Source organism: Portunus trituberculatus, chromosome 34 (genome assembly GCF_017591435.1).
Source record: "Portunus trituberculatus isolate SZX2019 chromosome 34, ASM1759143v1, whole genome shotgun sequence".
Classification (NCBI taxonomy): Eukaryota; Metazoa; Arthropoda; class Malacostraca; order Decapoda; family Portunidae; genus Portunus; species Portunus trituberculatus.
In genome coordinates, this window is record NC_059288.1 from 12,095,311 (window position 1) to 12,102,810 (window position 7,500).

Sequence of the window (7,500 nt, forward strand, 5' to 3'; positions counted from 1 at the left end):
CCTTGTATGTAATATGGTTTAACAAAATCTTAGATACAAGCATATAATCTGATGAATGGTTGATTGGTAGTAAAGTACCTGTCTATAAGAATAAAGGAGACAAAATTGATGTCAGTAATTATAAGGGCATTACCCTGCTCAGTTGTATGGAAAAAATATTTACCTCTATATTAAATGACAGACTTACTATATATTGCAATGAAAGTGACTTAATAAATTCATTTCATGCAGGTTTTAAGAAAGACTACTCAACCATAGATCATATATTTGTGATGGAATGTATCATTGATTTGTTTGTTTGGAAGAAAAAGTTGTGCTGTTTGTTTGTTGATTACAGAAAAGCTTTTGATATGGTTTGGAGAGAAGAACTGTGGTATCAACTTATCAAATCTGGGATTACTGGTAAATTCTATACTTAAACTGAAAATATGTATATCAAATCATGTGTTGTTGTATATCAAAGTTTTTTGTCAGTCACAAGGGAGTAAGACAAGGCGAAAACCTTTCTCCTTTACTGTTTGTTGTATATGTAAATGATCTCGAAGAATATTTGTTAAGTGAAGAGTGTACACAGTTATATTTTAATGATCGGTTACTAGATATGCATATGAGATTGCTTGTTCTTATGTATGCTGATGATACAATTATTATGGGAGAAAGTGAGGAAGGAATGAAAAATGCACTCGTTGTATTAGAGAATTACTGTAATCAATGGAAACTTCAGGTCAATTCTAATAAGACAAAAGTTGTGGTATTTGGAAGAGACAGAACCAGGACTCAGGATTATAATTTCATGTATTGGAATGAAAATATAGAGGCAGTAGAAGAATATAAATACCTTGGTGTGTTGTTTAGTAGTAATGGTGGATTTAGAGGGGAACAACAAGAATGTATTGAGGCAGCCACAAGAGCTATGTATAGCTAATTGAAAAGTACAGAAATTTAGATCTACCCGTTGATTTTTAAATGGAGTTATTTAAAACTACAGTGACCTGTAAAATTGTATGGTTGTGAGGTGTGGGGAAATACTGTGATCAGGGTAGAAGAAATTTTACATATGAGATTTTTAAAACAAATATTGTGTGTGCAAAGAAATACATGTAATGATTTTGTTTATGGGGAGCTTAGGGCATATCCACTTGCCACTTGATATAGATATAAAAGTTAAAACAATTAATTATTGGATTAGACTCATTACTGGTAAACATGAAAAAAAAGCACATGTAATGTAGCAGTGTTTGTTGCAATTTATGCATGAGCTTTATGATGTCCTACATCATTGAGAGAAGATGGTGCACTGAAAAATGTGGCAAGGAGATACTGAATCAGATGTTGACAGGAATAGTTTGCAGCAGACACCACACTGTCACCGTTAGATGTCCCGGTGCCATGCGGCTGCCATGCTGCATATGCCAGATCAGCGAGTGAAAGCATCGTTCGAGTGAAAGCAACCTAAGCCGTACAGAAAAATATTTCGAAAATAAATACCTTACGGGGTTGGAGAAGGAAAAGCCTGAAGGAAAATTTCATATGAAAGAATGAAAAATAGGTGAAAGGAAATGTCCCCAGTTCCTGGAGGCAAGAAAGTTAATCTGTTATAAACAAATGCTGTTGGCCGTGGATTAGAGGCAATATATTTAGCAAGACGGTGATTAAAAGTATCTACGGTGTTGCCTATCACGTCTTGAGGAAGCCCATTCCATAGATTATCTATACGGTGAAAAATAAAATACTTGTGAAACTTGAAGGATTTGCCGATAATTTTGCGACCATTTCCTCACGTATAATTTGAAAAATGTAACGTTGAATATTTATTACAGTCCACGTTATCAATGCTTTTGATGATCTTAAACACTTATACTCAGTCGCCTCTTAGTCTACTATTTGTTGATGGGATTAGATTTAATTTTTTTAAGACAATCTTCGCATAATTTGTTTCTTAAGCTTGATATAATTTTTGTTACTCTATATATGCTTAACTATCTAATTGATCTTTTATTTTTGGTAATAAAGGCACCATGAACACAAAGTTCATAAAGTTGACGGACCAAAGAGTTATACAAGTTAAGGAATGTATCCTCAGATTTATATCGAAAAGATCTTCACGTTAAGCCAGTATTTTTATTAGCTTAATTAACGACTTTGGAACACTATTAGTTAAGGTTTAAACTGCTCCATATTGTTACTCATAAATCGATTTTCGCTGTCTACACTTTTGAGATGGGTGCGATTTAAAGTATAATTTCTGTCTCGTTTCGATGTACTTTACCCTCATCTTCGTCAAAATTCATTTGTCAGGTTTGTCCCTCACTCTAACAGCTCGTCTAGATTGTTTTGAATTTCTATTAATTGCTCATTAGAGACTACAGAAGTAGCTATTTTGGTGTCATCGGCAAACTTCAAATTATATCAGTAATACCATTATCTAAATCGTTTATATACACAAGGAAGAGAACAGGTTCTAAGACATGTGACACCATGCTGGTTACTTTAGTTCAATTGGATGCTTTTCCAGAGAGAGAGAGAGAGAGAGAGAGAGAGAGAGAGAGGAGGAGAGATAAAGGCACACTAAGGTAACATTTCTCCCACACCCTGACCCCCCCAAAAAAATTTGAAAATTAAAGAAATCTATAGGATCATCTACAATTAGCGGATATGTTTCTCGAAGTTTCCTTCACGATAGAGTTCGGATCATAGTAAGGAGAAAATACAGAAGTAGGCAGATAGTTCTAGAGTTTACCAGAAAAATGAGTGAGTGATTGGGAATACTGGCTAATTCTTGTATAATAGACAGAAAACAGTCTAGTGCAGCAAGTTGAGGAAAGAAGTGGTGGGGGGGGGGGCAAGCAGTTAGCAAGATTATAAGAGTAGTTCACTTGAAGATTGTGGGAAACGATAGAAAAAGATGCGATGAGCGAAAGGCTGAAGATAACCACTTAGAGGAATTGATAAGACAAAACTCTCCTGTTACTACCATTAGCAACAGTACTACTACTTTTCCCTCTGCAATGAATAATACAATCACTACTTTAACTCCTACTGCTAATAAAACTATTATAACTACAACTAAGACTACATACATACTACCACTAATGTTGTCGATAATTCTATTGGTAATACTGTTGCTCTCGTTGTTGATGTTGTTTCTGATATCGCTGCTATAGTTGTCGACAACCACGCCAGCGTTGACTTGACGTGATCGTCGTCGTCGTCGTCGTCGTTGTTGTTGTTGTTGTTCTTGTCCCGCTGACTGCTACTATTACTACTACTACTACTACTACTACTACTACTACTACTACTTTTACTAAGTACTACTACTAGTACTACTACTACAACTGTTACTACTACTACTACTACTACTGCTACTGCTGCTACTGCTGCTGCCACTGCTGCTGCACTGCTACCACCACCACCACCAGCAGCAGCAGCAGCAGCAGCAGCAGCGGTGCTGGTGGTGCTGCTGTTGGTGGTGGTGCACCAGCAGCAGCAGCAGCAGCAGCAGCAGCAGCAGCAGCAGCAGTGGTGGTGGTGGTACTAGTAGTAGTAGCACCAGCAGCAGCAGCAGCAGCAGCAGCAGCAGCAGTAGTAGTAGTAGTAGTAGTAGTAGTAGTAGTAGTAGTAGTAGTAGCAGTAGTAGTTGCAGCAGCAGCAGCAGCAGCAGTAGTAGCAATATCAATAATTATTATGTGAAAATATCTGAACAAAGCCTAGTTAACCGGAAGTGGGAGGTAATGTTTAGGGGAGATAAGCGCGTAATGGCCGAAGGAAAGAAGGGTGGGTAGCGGAAGGGAGGTGGGGTGTGAGGATGAGACATATTTACAGTAAGATAATACTAATTAGTGCTGAATGACATATGTGATAGAGAGAGAGAGAGAGAGAGAGAGAGAGAGAGAGAGAGAGAGAGAGAGAGAGAGAGAGAGAGAAAGGGGGGTTACATTGTTATATAGAAGAGAAAGGCTAGACAGACCGTGCGATCCTTGTGACTTGACCTATAGAACTACTAAGATGAACATAGAAATACAGAACAGTAAAACAGAAGGATGTCCTCCCATTCTCCACTTCCTCAGGCGTAAGACGTAAAGAATGATCGGAAATAAGTATTTTACAGGGTTAGGAAAGGAAAAAAACACGAAGGAAATTTTATAGGAATGAGTGAAAACAGATGAAATGTAATGTTTCAATTTCCTCGTGCGCAGGAAGTTAATCTCTAACAAATAAACGTTGTTAGCTGCGGATTGGAGACAAAATATTTGTCAAGATGAAAGTGTCTACGACCTTCCAGTCAATCACGTTTCGAGGAAGTGCTATATTCCATAGATTAATTACATTGTGAAAAAAAAAAATTTCATTCATGAGATTTGAAGGATTTGCCAACAATTTTGCAACTGTTTCGTCGCGAGTAATTTGGAAAAATCTAACTTGAAATGTTTACTGCAGTTCATGTTATCAGTGCCTATGATGATTGTAAACACCTGAATTAAATCACCTAATAGTCTTCTTTGTATTAATGAGAACACATTTAATTTCTTAAGACGGTCTTCATATGCTTTGTTTCTTAGGTTTGGTATAATTTTTGTTACACTACGCTGAACTCGTTTTGATTCATCTATCGTTTCCGGTGATAAGGATACCATACTTAAATGCAATATTCCAAAACTGTATGAAACAAAGTTCTATAATTATAAAATGAGGATTGTGTTCTTAATTTAAGAGCTAACACGACTCTCCCTTAGGTGGAGATGCAGGCACACAAGCACTAAGATTGGAGCTCCGCGGTGCGGTACAATAAGTTGGGGCTGGATGCATCACTTCCAACTGACGCTACACCAGCAGTGAATACCCAAAAGTTGAACCAGTTACATCACTTACTTCGAACCAACGAGTTGTTGGATGGGACACAGTTCTTCTATGCTGTAACTAATTACTTTTTAAATGTTGTTCACTCAGGGCCAACATTACAGAACAACTATCGACAGAAAGATGGAAGTAAAATCAACTAGAAATATTTCCTAAGTACTGTTCATGGTCTTCAACTGCTAAATAAAGAAAATAAAAAAAAACATGATTTAACCCTCAGAGTTGTATATTTTGTTTGATCGAAGACAGTTAAACTCCCTAAGGTCTAAATTAAGTGATAAGGGTAAGATATAGCTATTTACCTGACCATAACAGATTAAGTTCATGAAAGTCATTAACAATGGTGATAGGATGTAAAAAACATAAATTCATAAGAAAAGAAAATAAGAGAAGTTACATGAGGCCGCTAGGCCTACACACGTGGGAGTCCCTGTGTGAACAAAGTGACCAAATTCTACATATCATCCTCATCCATACATTTGTCTAATCTTTTAAAGTTCTATACTGATTCAGCACTAACAATATTAATGAGTTCCGTTCTTCAACCACTCTATTAATTAAAGAACCAGTTTCTACTCATTTCTTTCCTAAACCCAAATTTCATAAACTACATGAGTTCAGAGGAACATGTTATTTAAGTGCGTAGTCTTTTTAGCTGGCTACCTAGTTAGAGAGAGAGAGAGAGAGAGAGAGAGAGAGAGAGAGAGAGAGAGAGAGAGAGAACAGCCTGCCCTTGTTTGCCGGGATACTATATCAAGGTCACATTGTCAAGGTGGCAGTGTCGGAGGTCACTTAGGAAAACATCCGACACTCGAACGGTAATTACATCCATTATGTATCATTATATATACATCTATATAGTGACTTCCATTTACCACCACCGTAACTACTACTACCACTATTTACTATTACTACTATTACTACTACCACTATTACTTCTATTACTACTTATACTACCACCGCCATGATCACTACCATTACCACTATTCCTACTGCTACTACTACTACTACTACTACTACTACTACTACTACCACCACCACCACCACCACCACCACCACTACTACTATTCTTTATGACAGTAGCACAAAATTACCACACTACCTTAAATACAATTTACTGCTGAGCAATACTATTATGACTACCAAAAATGCTACTACTACTGGAACTACGTGCTACTTTTGGTATTACTACGTCCTACCACCTAGGGTTTTTAGAAGTTCAGTACAACACTATATATAATTATTTCATTATAGAAAAACGATTCCTTTTGGAAGTAAAAAGAAAATAAAGAAAATGTTTATTTAGAAATTTATCTGTATTTCTTTCTCTTATATTTACAAAATTAGCAGATCGATAGACTGATAGTATCTCCAGCCAGACAGCTTAGTACAACCCAAGATTCCTAGCCATCCCACTACATACCAGACACCCGACGTCCCCAACATCGCTAGCCAGCCTCCTTACGCTTCATGTTCTGTCCTGGCTCACGGCCATGCCGTCCCAACCAGATACACATTGCTATAATTACATACAGCCAAGAAAAGCTGCTCTGTAACATGTCAGCCACTCCATATTAGCAGACCAAGAGGGGGCTGTTTCTTCTCATTATGGAAGGATACATACGTACAGTATAGCATTTTTTTTTTTAGTTCTAGTTTGAGTTTACATTTGTGACGATTATTATTATTATTATTATTATTATTATTATTATTATTATTATTATTATTATCATTATTATCATTATGTTATTGTAATTATTAGTATTATTGCTATTATTATTATTATTGTCATTATTATTATGATTAATGTTGTTGTTATTATTATTATTATTATTATTACTACTACTATTATTATTATTATCATTATTATTATTATTATTATTATTATCATTATTATTATTATTATTATTATCATTATTATTATTATTATAATTATCATTTGTACTATTATAAATATTGTTATTATCATTAATATCATCATCATCATCGTTATTATAATTACTATTATTGTCATTATTATTATCATTATTATTATTATTATTATTATTATTATTATTATTATTATTATTATTATTATTGTTATTGTAATTATTATTTTCATCATCTTTTGTATTATTGTTATACTTGATAATACATATGATGATGACATTGCCGTTGATAAAAAGCAGGAAAAGAATGTGAGAATATTAAGAGGCAATGATTATGTTGATGGTGGTGGTGTGTATGAAGGTGGGCATGACCTTAAGGCGAAGGATGAACAGCGAGCTAGTCTGCTGTTTGAGGTCAGTGTGTGAAGAAGTGCTTCTCTCTCTCTCTCTCTCTCTCTCTCTCTCTCTCTCTCTCTCTCTCTCTCTCTCTCTCTCTCTCTCTCTCTCTCTCTCTCTCTCTCTCTCTCTCTCTCTCTCTCTCTCTCTCTCTCTCTCTCTCTCTCTCTCTCTCTCTCTCTCTCTCTCTCTCTCTCTCTCTCTCTCTCTCTCTCTCTCTCTCTCTCTCTCTCTCTCTCTCTCTCTCTCTCTCTCTCTCTCTCTCTCTCTCTCTCTCTCTCTCTCTCTCTCTCTCTCTCTCTCTCTCTCTCTCTCTCTCTCTCTCTCTCTCTCTCTCTCTCTCTCTCTCTCTCTCTCTCTCTCTCTCTCTCTCTCTCTC

At 36.1% G+C, this 7,500-nt stretch overlaps 2 protein-coding genes across 2 annotated transcripts in view; both read left to right on the forward strand.

The window, feature by feature from the left end:
• Nucleotides 1-7,500, forward strand: part of LOC123512657 — a 357,957-nt gene that overhangs the window by 122,969 nt on the left and 227,488 nt on the right. The gene's annotated exons all lie outside the window — the stretch shown is intronic.
• LOC123512656 overlaps nucleotides 4,895-7,500 on the forward strand; it is a 53,217-nt gene continuing 50,611 nt past the window's right edge. Inside the window, exon 1 of the mRNA XM_045269131.1 lies at nucleotides 4,895-4,913. The gene's annotated coding sequence lies outside the window, so the exon portion shown is untranslated. The remainder of the gene's footprint in view (nucleotides 4,914-7,500) is intronic.